Below are 19,901 nucleotides of genomic sequence, written 5' to 3' on the forward strand. Positions count from 1 at the left end.
GCTTCCCTTGCCCTCAGAGAAGGCTGTACCAGCGAGTCTTTGCTGAAAGAAAGTACTTGGAAACCTGTGGGTCCTTCTCTTGCTGTCCTGTCACTTGTGCCTACCCTTAAGATGCTTTGTTTTCTTCCCCTATGGCAGTCTTACTTTGGTTTTCTACCCTTAGGATGACAACTCCTAGAAGTTTTTGTGTGTCTCTGCCTGTATCTTCTACCCAATGAGTAAACTTCTGCCAGAGAGTGCTGCCACTTCTAAGTCCTTGGGAAATGTTGTCTCTAGTCTTCTTGATAAGGAGTTGCTAGCTAAGAGTCCAGCCACTGTCCTTTTTCCAGACCAGCTGTGGTGTTGGCAGGTATTTGCTCATTGGTTTGTTCATAGGATCATGAACATCTGCTTTTTGATTCTTCTGTGGCTTTGGACAAGCTGTTGCTTCACCTTTATTACTTTTACAGAGATCAGTGGTAACAGTACTTTTGCATCTCTGCCTTATGGGATTCAGTTGTTACTATTCAAGTAGTGCCTTCTTGATATTAAGTATTATGCAGGTGTTTAGCAGTATTTAAGGATTAAGGCTTCGTTTATTTTTTGAGTTTATACGTGAATCTCTGTTTCTGAACAATTTGTTCCATTCTCAGGGGGAAGAAGTGGGAAGAGGGTTCATGTTTCTTTCTAGTGGCAGTTCCTGCTGACTTTTCCCAATAAGAAACCTCTATAAACAGGATGTCTAAGAGGGAACTCTCCAGCAATTTCTAGCTCATCAGGTTTTTTTGTGTTCACTTGCATTTTTTTCTTTTTTTTTTTTTTGCAAAGCCTTTTTTTTTTCCCGTCTCTCCCAGCTGCCCTGCCCTCCTCTGCTTTACTCTTCTCTTCTGTTCATCTCCTTGCAGCTGTGCAGATCTGCTGTTCTGCTCCCTGCAGCTGTGCCTCTCTTGCCTTGGATGCCTAAAGCAGTTGGTAGGGAATGATACAGGGTATCTTGGGGGCTATAAGAAAACCAGATGTGCTACATTACCCCACCAAAAAGGGCCCCCAGATCTCTCAAAGCAATTTTATTAGCTTCTGCAAGTTTTTGTCAGGTAAATCCAGCACAACTTGTTTGTGTGTGTCTGTGCATGCTGTTCTATTTACTGTAATATCCACGGATATTGAAGCCAAAGTAAATCATGGAATTGTACTGATGTTCTTACAAGTTAATGAAATTCCTAGTTAAAAATCACATGATAGTAAATTAATGCAGATCATGTACGGTGACTGTTTTTTGTAAGAGAACTGAGACTCTAAACTGTAGCCTTCAAAATACTGTGAAATTTCAAGCTTACATATTGAAACATGAGTGTAAAGTATAGAAATAGTAGCATTTATCCTATCTGAATTGGCATTTTGCTGTAAAACGATGACAACTTGAACATCATGTGAAAGAGATGCCTTCTTTTTACAGCCCTTTATTTATAGTCAATTAATTAAACCTGGTAAATATGTCTGCATCTGTCTCTGAGCTAACTAAAATATGAACTTAAACTTTAGTGGAAAAACATTATAATAAAGATGTCACATCATACTGAAAGATTGCTAATAGCATAGTGGTGATTTACAAGGTAAAGCTAATAGAGCTACACTTGAGGCTGTGATTCACAAATGAGAATATTGGTGTTGTGCCAATTCTTCTCCAGCATGCAGCAGTGTTCTCATCTGAAGCCATAAATGTCAGTATACAGAGGCCAGTGACTTACAGAATTTTAAAAAATAATTTAGCCAAAGTGTTTAATAAACCTCTTACTAGGTTAATAATTTTATCTTATCGATACATGATATTGATTGATTTCTGGCAAAACGGCTCAAATTGATTGGTTGTCATGTTCAGTGGTTCTTTATTCTTTTAAGTCTGCCTTGACTTGGGCATATATAATAACAGCTTTCCAGAAATTCCTGAATATTCATGTTAAGATTTATAGGTCATCTGTATTCAAAGATTTCCGTGTTCCACATAAGAACACTCTAATGGCAGTGTTTTAGACCATGGTTAATAATATCACCCTGTAAGAATGTGATCTCTCCTTGAACCATCCCACACAGCCACAGTCTTGGCGTCAGTAACACTGATCTGGTCAAGCTCATTAAATCCCTTAAGTACAAAACATCGGCCCCTCAAGATAGCAAGGCAACGGAATTAAAAAATATAATAGCAGGCTTTGCTGATGCTTGAGCATGATTGGCAGCAGCCACAAGGCCTGTATCCTGTACTACCATCTCCAGCACCTGCCTCGGCAACCTTTTTGTAATGCCAATCAGTCAAATACCAGTTCCATTTCTATAGGTTTCATTAAAGGGGAAAGAAAGAAGAGCTACTTAGTCTGTGCAGAGTATATTATTGATATGCTGATTAAGCATAACGCAAGTGATCATTAACTGCAATTCACGTAAATTACAGCAGCACAGATGTGGGGGTTGGGAGGATAAAAAAGCAAGTCACTTTAATAATATACAATAGAAATGTGATGGATAATTCATACAGGACAAAAAGACTACAGTCTAAATCCTGTTCTGCATATTCATGTGAGTAGTTGTATTGGTTTCAGCATCATTTTTTTAGTAAGAAAGATGTATCTAATTTGACCCTAGCTCTGTGTTCTCTGGGAAGTTTGGAAAAAAAAAAATTAAAAAATTGTGGCATGATCACGGTACATTGTTCTGCAGTCACCCAAACTGTGTCTTGATCTTTACATGTTTATTACTCATATTTATGGACTTCAAATTTTGGGGCACTTCTTTTTTTTATGTAGTTGGTAGAAAAGTAAAAGAGAAATCATGCTTACCTTGTTTTGCTTGTAGCTAGAGAAAATAATGTTCTGGCATTTATAACTGTCATGTAATAGATAATTGTATAAAAACCTAAACCAAGCCAAAAAAACAAACAAAAAAAAACCCCTCAATGTGTTCCGTACATGACCAAAATTAGTAAATTGCAGGCAAAATTTTGAAAGACTGGTTGGGAAATAAAGATACTGGCTTTGATTGTGGCAGTTCTCTAGGTCCCCAAGTTTCTTCAGAAGCATCTGACTTCTTTGAGAGCTGGCCATGCTCAGTACCGTAAACTTTTGGGCATGTACTTGAGCTGCCAACTGTACACTGAAGTGCTTTGAAAAATCTGGTGTGAATAACTTTGCTTTTTCTTAGTGGTCACTCTCATGATCATTTGAACAAAGCAAGCTGATCATCTTAGTAGTGGAAACTGGTTTGTATGTATTAGAGAAGGATAACATTCCCTGCTTCTGTACTATTTTGTGTTGTGCTAGGAAGGCTAGAGCACGCATGACTGAGATTAATGAGAGTTTTTCCATCAACCGAAATTGGGTTAGAATCAAAAAATCCAAGTGAAAATGAGGAAAATGCCTCCTTTCTTATATTTCAAAAGCCTGAAAGTAGTTTGTCACATTAGACTGCATTACCTACTATCCGTGACAGTGGGAGTCTCCCTGGCTGCATTTGTTCTGGTTTCAATAGCCAGCTAATGTGTGGCACTATAAAAACTTTTTGGCCTTTTTTTGTGGGATATCATACAATGGTTTGGGTTGGAAGGGACCTTAAAGACCATCTAGTTCTGCCCCGCCCCCTGCCATGGGCAGGGACACCTTCCACTAGACCAGGTTGCTCAAAGCCCCTTGAACACTGCCAGGGAGGGGGCAGCCACAGCTTCTCTGGGCAACCTGTGCCAGTGTCTCACCACCCTCACAGGAAAGAATTTCTTCCTTACATCTAATCTACATCTACCCTCTTCCATTTTAAAAACCCTCATCCTATCTCCACACTCCCTGATCAAGAGTCCCTCCCCACCTTTCCTGTAGCCCCCTTGAAGTACTGGAAGGCCGCTATAAGGTCTCCCCAGAGCCTTCTCTTCTCCAGGCTGAACAACCCCAACTCTCTCAGCCTGTCCTCACAGGGGAGGTGCTCCAGCCCCCCGATCATCTTCATGGCCTCCTCTGGACCCACTTGAGCAGGCCCATGTCCTCCTTATCCTGGGGGCACCAGAGCTGGACACAGTACTCATGGACAATGACCGCAGAAGAGTCTGACTAAATAAGCATTTGGGTATCCCTTGCGACTAGATGAAGGTGGAGGAGAACTTGTGCAGAGTTATATTTTGCTTGTGATTAAGGTGCACTCAAATAAACTGCATTCAAGAATCAGTTTTCCATGCCACTGTGAATGGAAAGTTTCTCTGTTTATATGGAAGACATTTTCAAGATTAGTAAGTATTTCCATGAGCAGCAGAAATAATGAGGTTTGTTTTCCTGCAGTTTTGTGTCTTGCGGTTAATTGTGTCCTGTGAGTGAATGTTTTTTTGCAGTAGGTCCTTAATGCCAGCGGGTTTCCTGGTGTCACACTTCAGTCTTTCCCTCAGCTGGGCACACAGAAAGCTTCTCTTCCCTACATGTGTCTCTTATTTTCACACCACTGCAGAATTTTAGGACAGCTGAGCCATCACAAAAGCTTGAAACTGGCCAACAAATACAAAAATTTACAAAACAACCCAATTTTAGTTTTCTTTTGATACCAATTGACATCTTAGTCTCTATTAATTTTTTGTCCGAGACACCAAGCTTACTTGTCAACTTCTAAGTGATACTGTATTTGAAGTGGGGAGTATTACCAGAATCACTGTGTGGTTGTGAAAATGAGTTTCAAAGTAAAACAAATGATATCAAACAATTGGTATGAGACAAAAGATTGAAACTGAAAGGTTTCTTTATAAAATAAAAAATCAAGTACCTTTTTTCAAAATGAAAACAGACACATTATGCTGTTACCACTTTTTTCCCTACTCATTAGCAGTGGCATTTCCTTAGTACTTCTTAAAGCAATGCATTGTGTTAAAACCAAGATTTATCTATGTTTTGCCTGAGCTCTGGTCTCCTTACAACTTCATATATTTCCTACTGTCGCCCTGCCTTTCACGACTGGTGTATCAGGTCTGAAATGCAAGCAGACTATTTTGGCGATTGAAAGTCAAAGCAACCACTTGGGATTCTCTTTTTGTGAATCATAGACTTTGTTTTGTCTTACACTGAATGGCTGATTGAGAAAGTAATTTTTTTTTTTTTCACTAAGATATTTGCTTTTGGGGTGCACTGAAAGTGTATTTCTTTCATTTTATTCTCCTTTTTTAAAAATAATGAAAGAGACAGTGTTAAAAAATAATAGCACTTTTACTATAACTTTCATAAGTTCTTCCCTTCACCTCCAATTTTATGTAATCGAGCATGTGCTATTTCTTATTTTTAGACTTTTTGTTTTCTTCCTACTAAAATAAAACTGAATTTATTTTTAATTACTGTAAAGTGAACAATTTTGCTTTGGAGAGGGACACTTAAAAATCTGCATCTTTTGAACTAAAATCTCTTCACACTCAGAGCTTGAATCAGAATGCAGTGGTGGTTTCTTCAGCCTGTGGGTGCTGCTTTTGCATGAAATCTGAACATGATGAAAGATAAATGTATTTGTACTGTACTTTTCCCCCTTTCTGATAGGTATTACTTTTAGCAATATAAAGCTCTGAGATATGTCAGGTGATTGTTTTAATTATATGAATATTGTTAAACTGATGACAGCATTGTTTAGTACTGCTTTCTGAATATAATACAGAAGTTTTCTTGCTGTCTTCAGAAGCAGTATGTAAGTAGAATGTACTTTTCGTGTACTTTAGCTTTGACTTGTGTTTCATCTGTGCACTATCTTCAGCTGCTTGCATTAAGCACACATTTAAAACGGAAGTTTAAAAAAAATTAGGTGGAGTTGACAAAAGAAATGGGGGAAATGATTTGAAAGAAAAATTCGTATCATGCATATTACTTCAGAATTATATTTATGCCTGTCTCTTGTTATGAATTGTTACCAGAAAGAAATGCCTTTTTAAAATGTAGAACACTGATATTCTTTAGATGTGTTGTTTTGATAATTGTGGTCTGTGTTGCATTCATTTGAAAAATTCAATATGATCATAACAGTACTGTGTTCTGGTACATTTTAAAAACAGCTTTTAACTTGACCTAAAGTAAAAAGTATGCTAATTTCTATTCCATGTAAGGGAAGGAGAAAGACTTCTTTCCCTTTCTTTTGAAACTAGCATTTTTACCATGTTACTTCAAATAATGAGATTCCTATTTAAAAAAAAAAAAATTGCAACAACATACATGTAAAATGTACAGTAAGTACAATGTCTTTGTATAATTTTTTATAATGAAAAAATACAGAAACCCCCCCCATATTTCATTAGCCTCATCAGTCATTTTACTTACTCGTAATAGGTTGCTGAAGGTTGGGTATCAGTTTTCTGTGGTTTCAAGTGAAAAAAAAAAAGGGGGGGGGGGGCAAGTTTTGGCTTCTGTTCCAACTATTCCAAGAGTTAAGTAAAGATCTTATTTAGAGATGGAATTGCAGATACTTCAGCTTCCATTTTTTTCTTTCTAACTTTCAAAACGTAGAAACGACATCATTCTCCTCATGGGCAGAATTTTATTTCTGTCAGCATAAACGCAGGCCATTTGTGAAAAGTCCTCTCATGGCCCGATGGCCATATTTTTCCCTTTGTAAAGAAACGCTTACTTTATAATTTTATTCATTTTCTTTTGTGCTGAATTTATTTGCATAAACGAGAATAGAACAAAGTAAATGCAGTAGCTGTCATGAAATGCAACGTTATTTATCACAGGGGCACACTGCAGTCGATTTTGAGGCTGCTTTTATAACATCAAGACCACAAGGAAAGTAACTACTGTCTCCAGATAAAAATGCCCATAAACGTTTTTGCCTGATCACTTTGCTGCCGTCGTGGGTTGTTTTTTATGGTCTAAATAGTTTTGGTAGGTAACTCATTACGGATATGTCTCTTTTTTTTCTTTTTCCCCAGATTTCTGAAAATATTCAGTGTGAAATGATTACCCGTGTAGAATAGTATTTCCTACAATTTAAAATTTCTTCTTTTACAAGCTGTTGCAAAGTCGGTGTATAAAGCGCACACTGTTGGCTTGCTGCCGCTTAACACAATGCAGTGGTTTCTGGGCAAGACACCCACATGTTGCTTAATTTTCCCCCCAATCTCTGAAGAGTTGTTTGTGAAAACAGCCTGAGGATTCTGTTAATTAACGTCCTAATTTCGCACCCTTCAAACTCCCCGGAGTGCCTTCCCAAGCCTTCCGAAGCGCTGAGGAGAAGCAGCCGCGGGGCGAGCGCCGGCGGGCGGGGCGCGGGTTCTCGCCCGGCGGCTGCTCCCGTCCCTGTGCCGGGGGCAGCTCGGCCCGGCCCGGCCTGGGCGACAGGGCCAGCGCTGCCCCTTCCCTCCGCGGCGGCGGGGCTGCGGGCAGCGCCAGGCTCGGTCCCGCGGCTGGAGGGCAGGTGAGCAGCAGCGGCGGGGGACGGGGACACGCACACACACCACCTCCCCCCCCCGCCCCGGGCGGAGGCCCCGCCGCAGCTCCCTCCTTCCCTCCTCCGCCCGGGCGCAGGGCTGCCCGTTACGGCGGGGACCCCGGCGGGGCTGCGGGGCCTTTCCCCAGCCGCGGGCAGAGGCGCGGGCAGGGTCCCCCGCGGCTGAGGGCGCCCGCCGGGGAGGAAGCGCGGCGGCTGCCGAGCGGGAGGCGCGTTAGGAGGAGGAGCATCGCGGGGCGTCTGACCCGCCCCGCTGCTCCGCTCCGCTCCCGGCCCGGCCGGGCGGCGGTGGGTTCCGCTGGGTTTCCTCCCTTGCCGGGCGGCCACGGGCTGCCCCGGGGGGGAAGGTTCCAGACCTCAGCGGCGGGGCCAGGACAGCTGTTAGGGCCCTGCCGCGGGCGGTAGCGTGAGCGGTACCGGCAGGCGAAGGAGAGGCGCGGGTCGGGCGGTCACGGCCGGCTCCCGGCGAGGCGGCCCAGCGGCCCCGGCCTTCCCGCTCCCTCCTGGCCCGGCCCGGCCCGGCTCGGCAGGTGGCGCTGTGCCTTCAGCGCGGCCCCCGCCGGCCGGGCCGGGCCGGGCCTGCCCCGTCCCACCCCACAAGCCCGGCCCCGGGTCGCGGCGGGGCTGATGGCCGGCACCTCCCGGCACGGTTGGGCTTGCCACGTCCTCTTAGGCAGGTGCTGTGGTTCCCTTTAGGTATGCTGTGCAGCTCCGGAACGCAGCAAGCGGCCGAAATTTCAGCTCTTCGTGTACTGGATTTGGCTTGGAGGGGAAGGTGTTATGGTGAAATGCGTGTTTCATACTCGTGTTCTGCTTTTAATCAGTGGTTGAGCCCTGTGAAGGATACTTGGGGGTTAAGGGCTCTTTGCACCGTGCGTAGATACTATCTTATACATAATATGGTGATGAAATCTGTGAGTTTTACTCAGTGACATTTGGTCCTTGCATCTGTGTGTTGGTTTTCCCTGCCTAACTGCTATTCCTTGATATCTCTCAGACTAGGACTTTATTTCCAGCTGTTGGATTTTCAGAGGCCCCGAAGGGTAATTAAGACACGCAGAATGATTGCTAGTTGGCTGTTAGCACATGTACATATGGATGAGTGCTGTGCTGCTGTGTGGTTTGTGTGCTGTTGCATTAGACAAGTAGGGGCAGTCAACACCATCCTTCCTCAAGGGCCTGACAATTGATTTTAGTTAGACTCCAGGGAAAAAATTTGAATCACTCTATGTTCTTGTTTTCAAACACAATAAAAACCTAAACCCAAAGCGTATCTGTTACATCTACAGGACAGTTACTGCTTACAGTAGCTGAAGCTTAGTTTCTAAATTGGTTGTCAACATTCACGTACAGTGCTTTCTGTATAGAAAAGCTAGGGAATGGTAGGAATTAGTAACCTTTATCAATTTTTTATCTTAGAACGTTACAGGTAGGTTTTGACCACCAATCCTTTAATTAGGCTGTTTAGACTTCATTCATATTGACAAAAAAATAGTGGTGGATTAACTTGTTTCAAGTTCTGATGTTATCCCAAAAATATGACTGATGGGAGAGGTTGGTGATGTTGGTGTTGGTTATGGATCAGGCTACAGAATGGCATCAATCAGAATCTCCTTTTCACTTGGAATCTTTTTTAAAGTTTGATGCTGAAATGTGTTTCAGTTTCAGAGATGTAGATTATCAGAGAAACGATAAAACATTGTTTGGAAGAGTTGCCAGGAGGCTATCTAGTCCATCCAGTCTCCTGCTCAGTGCAGGACTATTGTTAATGTTGTATCAGGTCAACAGGTATGGCTTTGATTGGGGAGTCTCAGAAGCCTCGGAGGATGGAGATACCACAGCCCCTCCAGGCAGCCTGTTTCAGTGCTACACGGGCTTCTAGCGGACAGAATTCTGCCTGAATCTCTTAAGACAGTTTGTGGCTGTTTTCTCTCCTTATACCATCTGCTATGATTGAGGGGAGTTTGACTGTGTTAAGTCCCTTTCAAGTAATTGCAGTCTGTAATTAGATCACCCCTGAACTTTTTCTTTTCACAAGACTGAACAACCTCTGCTTCCTCAGATGGTGTGCTTTTGTCCTCTAACTCTCTTGGTATTGAGCAATCTTACTGGGTACAATGCCATGCTCATTGCCATACTAGCTTCCTTAACTGGGCGAGATGAACATGTGAAAAACCTCTACTAGGATGGCAAAAAAAGTCCAAGAATGGGATGAAGGAAAAACGTAGGTGCCTTATCTGTGTAACTGATCAAGTGTTTCAGTCTAGAAACAGTTCACAAGCAACATTATATTTTATTTTACATTCCTTTCACCACCCAGGGATTTGACAAGTAGAAGCTAAATGGGTTCTGGAAGAGTTGAGATTTCTTGGAAAGAGAAGATAACAGCATAATATGGCTTACTTCTCCACAGCTCCTAAAAATGAGAAGTTGGGCACTATACTAGCTTGTTATCGAAAAGCTCTTGTAATGGGAGACATGTTTGTCTAGAATCTGAATGTTTTCAAGACCTTTTCCAATCTTGAGAGCTTTTTTCATGATAGCAAAAAATCTTAAGATTGTGTTTTCTGCCCAGAGGGGAGATTTTATTTGTTTAAGATTTAGTAGCAGGAGTGCTTTTTGGATTTGAGTGTTTTCTTCTTTAAAGGAAAAAAAAGAAAAGAAGGCAAGCATGTTTCTTCAGGGTGAATAGAGCACAAAAAAAAGAGGGCCATTAAATGACATTAAATAGTCAAAGTCAATGTGGAGAGAGGTGTCAGGTGTGAGGGTAAGTGAAGAATCAAGACTGAAATCTGCAGAAAGCAACCTGGATTTAAACTGCTGCCTTCCATCAGGAAGACTTGGAGCTTCTTTCCTGTGTGACAGTAGGGAATAAAGATGCCACAACAACTTTCATGTTCCAGAAGAAAGCCAGGACCCTTTGGCTTCTGCAGGAGGGAGAGAGCTTGGGTTAACTCCTAGCTTCCCCGTGACTCTGACTCCTTCCTTCATATTGCAGAGATTAATTCAATGACATTTGTGCCTGTCATGTGTCCAAAACTCTGCCTTCATGAACCTCTGTGTAAATATTTACTAGAAGTTCAAACAAACAGGATTCTCGCTTTCCCTCTTTTCACTTAATGTTAATGCAAAATTAACAACCAGAACTTCAGAAGTTAATTTTCTTCCTGGCCATGTAGTTTCATACATAGTGTGCAATGCATTCCGTCAAACTTAGGGGATGTGTAACCTGGCAAAGCAAACATTGCTACTGGAACTTGAGCGTTTATGTTCCAATATCCTTGTTTAGCCATTTAACTTTCACTAATATTTTTGTGACACTTTATTAATAAACATAACGTATCCATGACGGTAATTTAATTTTACTCTGAAACCTGGTAATAAATATTTGAACTGTAGAGCATTTATGTAGAAGTGTGTTAGCCTGAAGAAATGTTTAGAGATGAAGCTGAGCTGCGCTTCTCCTGATGGCCCTGTAATTCAGCAGCGTATATTCAGAAGTAAATGGTTTTCAGGTTAGAACATCCTCTTACAATGAAAACATCCAGAGGGGTGAACGTTAATAAGACTGGTAGAAAAGTACTGTGTGGATGAAGGACAGGCAGGAGTGGTGAAGTCACGCACAAAATAAATGTGCAGCCCAGATGGAAACTTTCCCTCTACTATGTGACTGATTTGCCAGGACCATAGGACTCCTGAATCATCATTTTCTTGTAGGCTGGGAACTAACTGTGGAGATATCTCCAGAGTACGCATGTGACTAAACAGAGGTATTGGCTTTAAAGCACAGAGGATGGGATTGGATGGGCAGACAACAGACACCAAATCTTGGAACAGACCACTTACTGAATATGGATACTGTCACATTTTTAATTTGCACGATGTTTTAAGAGAAGCCTATGCATTGTCTATCATGCTGTAGCAGAGGGTGGATTGTGGACTACCCCACTTCAGAGTTCCTGAAGGGTTAGTGGCTTGATTTTAAAGTATTGATAAATCGAATGTAAGCAGAAACTGAGAGAATGGAGAACATTTTGGAAATAGAAAGTAAATGCTGAGTGTTGGTGTTCTTCAGATTTTTAGGAAAACTAATAGATAGGTGGCATCCTACATCCTGAAAATTCAGTTGTTGCATGTGACTGCACTAGTGCAGTGTCTTGATTTAGAAGGTGGAGGGCAGCATTGAACTCAGAGCTAACTTACTTGGTTAAACCCCTGTTAATAGAGACACAGAGTGAAAGGTCTGCAATTTGTGATATAGAGGTTGAAATGTAGTGACTTTGAGGACTGAGCAAAGAAAATACAGTTTTACTTTATTGGCAGTTGTGTTTTAAGCTGAAAAATGGCAGGTCTTCCTATAGAAGGTGTAAAAGAGTAATACAGTGTTATTAAGTATATAATCTGTGTTTATGTCCTTTTAAAACTAATTCAACAGTGGAGTAAAGAAGTATCTGAACTGAAGGTATGCCCTTGGACTGTTGCAATGACTGATGTACAAAGGTTTGCAGGATTATGTCTGCTACCCTATTTTATATTAAATATAAAATGTATATTTAATTGTTTCTGATGTGTTTGGAAGTGAACTTTTTTAAACCATGTGCATTTTAACTGTTGCATATTAGAGGTATTTACAAACATTGGTCAAATGTGATGTAGGTTTGTTTGACCTAGTTTACTAGTTGAGTTAAAGGCAGCGCTGTGACCAAATCTAAACAGGTTTTGGCATGGCCACCTGCAATGTGTTTTATTTAGAAATCAAGTTCATTTAGTAACTAGGACACTGTTTTTTTCTCTTTGGTTAAGCTTTGTTTAGAAAAACTGGTTTAAATATACAGATTCAAATCTTCCTTTTGCATTCTTCTGTAAAACAGAGATTTTGAATTAAAATCTTACAAATTCTTTTCCTTTTATTTACCTGTCAAATTCAGCAAAAGGTACTCATTCAGGAAAGATTTAGGAAATGGGCAAGAAACAGTCTGCTTATAATTTCTGTTTCTTTTTCTTTTTTTTTTTTTAATAAAAATGTTTTTATAAAAAATAAAGGGGAGGGGAAGAGAAGAAACTACAAGTGACAGCATTCTGTTCAGCTTACCTTTTTACTGCTAAATTTCCCTCCTTCACCTCCACAGGAAGAACAGACCAACCTTCCTGTCCGTGTTTCTTGCCAGTGAATGCTTTGGTCTGGTTGTTTCCTCTTGTTGCCTGCAGTGAGATTCTACCGACTGAGTGGGAGGAGTTTGCTCAGTATAGTTGAGTGCCAGGCCTGGAGGCTTCTGAAGCCCCTCTAGGATGGGAATAGTGTAGAGCAGGGATTCTCAACCTTTCCTTCACCATGGACCCCCTTTAAATACCTTTTGTGGCCACGGACCACCAAGACTTAATTCAAGATTTAAAGCACTAGACTGCATCAAATATTTTATTTTAATTTTTTCATGAAGGGTCTTCAAATTTGGAAAGAAAGGGAGATAAATTAATCTGTTAATGCACACACTCCTATTATAATATCTTTATTGCAATGACTCCATACGAATTTAAAATAATAGCATCAGCACTCTTCTTGCTCAAACGGCCCGTTTTATGGTATTTTAACATTCTAATTCTGAATTTGATGCCAATTTTTGCATTAAAATTCTTCTCACCTCCCCCTTTGTTTGTCTGTGTTCAGTCACCATGTATTTTTGTTTATGGGTCCAGGGCCACCACTTGGAGGAACAGACTTCAGCCCCATTGTGGCCCTAAAGAGGGCCATTGGGTTAAGAAAATGTCTTTAAGAGAAGAATCGCCTAGTTAAAGTGGGTCCCACCAACCATACTAACACTGAATGTACTAGTGCTTCAGGGCAAGTGTGGAGGGGGGGGCAGGCTTGAGTATGAGAGGAGCATTGAGGGGAGGGCGTTGTGCAAAAAGGAGGCACAGTGCTTGCTGTGGGCCAGACCAAATGTTTCTGGGCTGGACGTTCCCCACCCCTGCTTTAAGCCTTCATGGACCCCCTGTGATGACATTGTGGCCCCCCAGGGTCCGCGGACCACAGGCTGAGAACCACTGGTGTAGAGGTCTTCTCCAGTGCTCTGCTATGGATTGTGCAGAATTAACTGTGTGTACTTTCGAAGTTGGGTATTCTGGAAGAATAGAATTTCTGTTGCCTTATACCTCAGCTGTTCTTTTAGCATACAGGCATTCTTGAGTTGATTTGGTGACCTTCTGTCGGAGGTTGGAAGATCGGTAAGGTGTGTTGTTAGTGCAAGGCCATTCTTCAACTGTGGGGTTGGTGTGCATCTCTGGAACGTATGTGCGTACAGATACATGCTTCTGTACACTGTATTACTAAAAATTATGATAATATGTAATTGAAAAAAAATGACCGTTTACACAGTGACAATGTTAGAATTGAATCCTGCCATGTTTAGCTTGATCGATTAAGGAAATAGGTTTTAGTAATTCTCGTGTAAATTCAGTTATTCTTCATCTGTCCCTAATAACATTTGAGTGGAGGGGGTTGGGTAGCATAGGTCTCTAACGTACTTAATTCCTGTGTTTCATGTAAGAAGGACTTAGTCTTCTGTTGAGTAGCTCCACTCAAGGTGTAGTTATTAACCATTGCAGTATCTACATGGAGGACAGCCATTATAAAAGTCCAACTCAGGAAAACCATTTAAATAAAGCGCTACATCCCTAAACCTAAAGTCACATGAGCACCAGATAAAAATCTGTATGAAGCCAGTCTTCCTTAGTTCTCACATGCATGGAATTACTTGTTCAAGAAAGTTTCCTTAGGCTTTGGAGGGCTTCTAAACCATGGTATGTGAGGTGCAATGGCAAGTAACAGGTATGACCCCACGCAGGATGTACATCTCTGTTTTACTGCATAAGTATGTGGATAGAATTTAAAAAGCCTTAGAAATACATGTATGTTTGAAACTCAGTGTTTATATTCCTAGCAATTAAGATCCTTTAGAAAATCTCAAGCATGTGATTCTGCATTTGAGAGAAGCTCCTTGGGGATGTATGTTCATGCTCACTGTATTTTCCACTGAAATGTGGTTCTGCATACTAGTAAAAGATTGCACTGAGTATTAACAGTATTTGAAAATTATGCAAGAACAACAACTTCTGCAATATCTACTGTTAATGATACAGAAGAAACTGATATAGGAATGAAATATTGGAGGTGGGGCAGGAAGTAACCAACTACTTCTTAATATATATACATGGCGCGAACTTTTTTTCTTAGGTATGCCAGATGACAAGATGATGTTAGGTAGCTTCTGCTTTCTAGCAAGGAACATCAGAACCCTTACCATAGCTGACATAGGTACTTTAGGAATGCTTTTAACCACGTGGAGTAGCTGAAAAGGTTTATGTAGAAAAACAGAAGAATAATAATGTAAAGATGTCTAGAAGAGTTACCCTGATAAATTTCCTAAACTTAATTCTTAGCAGGAGACAGAATCACTTTTATCCTATCAAGTCTATCACTCTGGACAGAAGTGAAGGCTGGACAGAGCTTTAGGGTCCATAGTGTATTCAGGTTGTTGTTAACCTACCTGTGAACCCATTTTAGTCAGGAATTGTGTTGGATTTACATTGTAACTAAGAGTAAAGTGTGGCTTCATGCCAGTGATGCTCCTGCACTGACCATAACAAAGAGACTAGTTAATGCAGTCTTTTTTTTTTTCTTTTTTTACCCACCTCTGCCATTGTAAATGTGAGTAGTGTTTTGTAAATACAATGAACTGAAATGAATATAAACTGTTATATATTGGCACCACATTTTGTGCCAGACATTCAGTGAGATAAAGTCATGGCTGGAAAGGACAGAGGTGAAATAAGCGTCTGAAGAGAAATCATTGGTTCAAAATGGCTATAAATGCCTTGGTTGTGAAGAGAGAATGAATATAGAAGTGCAGTAAGCTGACACTGGTGACTGGTGTGAGCAACGTATGTAGTACACTAGGCAGCTGGAAAGGTTATGGAATGGTTAATGGCAATATTAAAATGATAATAAAGTAAGAACGCCAAAAGGTCAAAATAAATAATAAAGACATATTGTGTTATCTGTGAGAGAATGGACTAATAAGAAAAAGTGAAGAATCTTAGAAATAACCCAGAATAATTTAAATAACATGGAATTTGCATAAAACTAAAATCAGATTAAAGTATTGTTTCAGTGTTCACAAATCTCTAAAAATGTGTAAACCACAAGAAAGGTTGTGCTGGGCTTAGCATGGTGGGAATGGATTATCATTAGCTTCTTTTGGTGACACTTGGCATTTTGTGCACTGAAAGGAAGAGGGATATGGGGGAAAACAGTAGATAATGTAATAGACATCTACAGCAAATGTTGCACAGAAGGAGATGGAACGAAGGAAAATGGGAGCTAAGGAGAGGAAATTCAGAAAGAGGGAGAGAAGAGAAAAATGAAGGATGCAATCTTTAAAATACATAGCTACGTGTGAGCAAGCTGTAAACTCAGAAGGAGACACATGTGGTTTACAGATCAAATATATTTTTTTCTTGCTGTTTGTTAAACCAGTAAAAGAGAATCCATGTTTGCCTCGTGCCCTGTGGTCTGTATGACAGCATGGTCCTTTCTCTCCAAACGGCTGTCTGCGCTCCCGGGGGGTCCCGAAAGGTAAAGGTGAGCAATGGGCTGCTCACAGAGCAGGACTTCTTCCACAGCAGCCCTCTGTCATCCTGCCAGAAGCTGTAGACATTCTCATGTTGCGTCACTGGGGTGTGACTCTGTCTAGTTGCTGAATCCTTTTACTGGACCTGTAAAGTAGCCGTGGGGTGAGAATGGAATGGTGGGGGGTAGGTGTGGGAGACCAGCAGGTAGACAGGCAGCAGTTGCTGGATCCTGTTGAGTAATGCCTGCCCCAAATAGTAACTGCCCTTGTATCGTGCATGTTAAATCTGATATAGTTGATAAATTAAAAAATTACCATCAGCTCTGAATTTTCATGTTAAGACACAATGCTTTTAGAAGTTTGCCAGTGGCTTTAAAACAGTTGGCATTGCTCTGTATTTACGAGTCTGTTGTTTCTCTGTTGTTCAGTGAAGGGAGTAATTAAAAAACCACCAACAACTATGAGACCTCCTGTGCCATTCCAAAACACTGGTTTTGCTGCTGGGAATTATCTTTTTAAAAAGATAACTGTTTTCCAAGGTTCAGCAAATACCTTAATGATTAGAATGATTCTGTAATGGTGGTCAGAAGTATTACAATATAATAGTTCTTTGCCTCCACTTTTAGGAATATAGTAGAAGCTCTCTGGTCTTTTTTTTCTATGAAGGTCACAGAAATGCAGATAGCTTCATAGCATGCACATACTGACTCTTCTGCTTGATAAAGTAGTTGAAAAACATGATTGTGCAAAGTTACATAAGTTTAGTACTGTATGCAGCCTTTTTTGTCTGTAAACACCACAGCCCCCACCCCCCCCCTTTTTCATAGCCTTACAGTACATACTAGTTATCTATGAGCTACATAAGCCTTGACAGTTTTGGTTTATAATGAGTTTGTTTAATGAATTAATTTTCAGGTTCTTTCAGCCGTAGTTTCACAGATAGATTATTTCTGGAACACTGAAGAGAAAACTCTAAAATAAAGTATTTAATTGTGTCATGTATACATTGTGAAAAGTAAATTTTTGCCCAGATTGCCTCTGACAGAGGCAAAAAGATGATATGGTCACAGTTGTAAAAGAACTGGGATGTCAGAACACGCCACGGAACTTGTATATGCAGTATAACAAATGTTACATCTATTCGTCTAGCCAGGAATTGACTGAATTCAGTTGGCTGTGGAAAATTGCTATTTTGGCTTTCTTTAAGCAGTTTTTAAATTTCTTTCTTGTTTTGTGTATGAGAAGGTTTTTCTGTGGATGCAGGGAAGAAATAGAAAATATTTTTGTTAATGTAAAAGATACCATGTCTCTCTTTTCCACATGGGCGGCATCTTTAATTTGTCAGAAGTAACACCACCTCCCTTTAGGAATGTTCCTAAACCCTAGTGGTACGAAGATGAATTCAGGTCTCAGCAGCAGGTCACAGAGCTTTGTAAATGTGAGGCTAGTTCTCACACTTAAGTCTTCAAATGTCAGCTTGAGTTCTTCTGGATGCAAGTGGTTTTTTGTCTGTCCATTTATCTTTCTGCATGTTTTGCTTTCCTGATTAAGGTATCAAACTTCTATGGACATGACATTTTTGAGTCAGCTTGCATATTTTGTCATGTAAAGATTTCCAGCAGCAAATCTTGAGAAATATTCTTGCTCCATCAATGTGGTTTATATTGCAGGTAGGAAGGATGCTGAGAGCAAAGGACTCCGTGTTTATGTAGGAAGCAATAAACAAGAAGGGGGAGAGTGAGAACTGAATATGCAGGGTAAGTGTGTGTGCAGTTTGATGACATGTGGGCTGCCTTTTCTAGGGAATTTGCAAAAGTGGTGCTAGCGTTTGGGTGCTGTGGGAGTTCCTTCTCTAAAGATACTTACTTTATCGGATGTCTGTGGTATATACACAACATGCAAGAATGATTTACCCCTTCAGTTAAAAGTATTAGGATTTGAACGTGAATGAAAATGATTGCATCATGGAGACACGAGTTCTGTCTTTCCTTCCCCTCTCTTTACTTCCTTTTTCTGCTTCTTGTACCTAGTCCCCAAGAAAAGAAATGGAGGTGAAAGTTCTGCTCTTGAATTTCTGAAGTAATCAGTACCTTGATCTGCAAGGAGCTCTTCTTTCAGTTTTTTTGTGAAAACAGTTTACCAATTTAGGACTTCGAATTCAAGCATTTGAGACAAATTTTATAGAAGAGGAGTTTGTTCATATGCATTATTAGTTTCTTCCGTGTTCGGTTTTGAAGTGCTGAACTGGTGAAAGATCTCTCTCAGCTGTAGAATAAAGTCTTACTTTATTGTGAAGGTGGGAGCACCAGCAGATATCACAGTTACCATTCAGCAGGAGTCTCAGGTGCCAGCGCTTTCAGAATCTGTGAATTTCTTTTGAAAACAGTTTTTTTTGCCTCTCATTTGTGTTTTGACAGTGGTCCATGTCAGAAGATACAGTCCTTGTGCAGTTTGTAAATATCCTTGTTCTAGTGGTGTAAGTGTGAAATAAAAAGCTGTTCTTCAAGCTGCTGGTTCCCGTGACTGGCCGCCGGTACAAAAAGCCCTGACATTTGCTAGCAGTTGGCAAAGGGCGGCTCTACATACATATTTTAATTTCCAGCTCTGGGAATGCAGGTAAGCTTTAGGGAGACCGTACTACTTGTTTCAGTAATTGGATGAAATCAATAACAGCGAAATAGAGTATTTGAGTAGTTTTCATGACAGAAAGTCAGTGTTAGGAAGTATTTTCTGCTGATCAGCTGACCTTTTGGTGCTTGGTGCCATATGCCAACATGTTAGCTCTACTTTCCTATTAGGAATTTCCCATTGGAAAATGAGCTGTTACTGGTAATTTTAAAACAACAATAACATACCACCCGCCAGCTCTGGGAGCATAGTTATAGGTTATGGCATTCAATTAAAAATTATGTACTGAATTGTCTGGATTATGTGGTACTAAACACAAAAGCATCTCACAGATCAAGGGTTTTTATCATTGCAGTCTGCCGTAAAAATCTTGTCTTTTCATCATCTAAACATGTCCATGTTTTGGTTTTTTTAGTATATACAAACTAATTTTAAAAGAATTTCCTAAAAGAACATGAAGTATGTGTACTTTTTCATAAACTAATATTTATTACACTAGAACCTCTAATATTAAGTGGTTTGCTAGTATATCAGAGTAGCCAAATGCAGTGAATGTGAACTGAGGAAAACACTGTCAAGTCTTGGAAATCAGGTTTTCACTTTACTGGAAATTAAAGAAACCCAACCACAAACAAAAAAAGTCATAATTCCCAAAGAAAGCAGTAAGTATTAAAAGAATTCAGTCAAATTCAAATGAGAGCTATATACCAGATCATTGTATGGTTATCAAGTTCTTTATGATTTATGGTACAAGAGTGACTATGAAATTAACTTGATAGTCATTGATCTTGTCCTGCGGTGTATTGACAACATGCAGTGTGATATCTGTCTTCCAGAGTTTGACTGCTTTCTTACTGCTCTCAAAGTAAAGGTTATTCCTTATTACTCTACTTCCTACTTTGTTATTAATATGAAGGAGAAGCAAGCATTCTGACCTTGCTCTCCTACTGTTTTGCGCAACTTGTTTGGTTTTGCTGGCATTATATAATTTGACTTAGACCACTTTCCTCCAAATTTACATTTGAGAAATTTAGTCTTCATTAAATGCCTTGCTTCTGAAGTCTTCGTAACGAAGTAAGACTTACTGGGTGATTGGTGTGTGTGAAAGTTTCACCAGGTATGCAGAGTTAAAGTCTAGGTGATAAATTCCTTTACTTTGTGCTTTGGACCAGTTTACTTGCTCTATATTCTCTAATCCATCTCCCTTAGGTCTATTGCCTTCTTTCC

General features: G+C 40.4%; 1 protein-coding gene across 4 annotated transcripts in view; it reads left to right on the top strand.

The window, feature by feature from the left end:
* The window catches only part of EPHA3 (EPH receptor A3), a 232,021-nt gene that overhangs the window by 19,022 nt on the left and 193,098 nt on the right, over positions 1 to 19,901 (top strand). Inside the window, exon 2 of one of the 4 annotated variants that reach the window (XM_074856902.1) lies at positions 17,717 to 17,803. The exons of the other annotated variants lie outside the window; for them this stretch is intronic. The gene's annotated coding sequence lies outside the window, so the exon portion shown is untranslated. The remainder of the gene's footprint in view (positions 1 to 17,716; positions 17,804 to 19,901) is intronic. 4 annotated transcript variants of the gene reach the window in all.

Source organism: Strix uralensis, chromosome 2 (assembly GCF_047716275.1).
Source record: "Strix uralensis isolate ZFMK-TIS-50842 chromosome 2, bStrUra1, whole genome shotgun sequence".
Lineage (NCBI taxonomy): Eukaryota > Metazoa > Chordata > Aves > Strigiformes > Strigidae > Strix > Strix uralensis.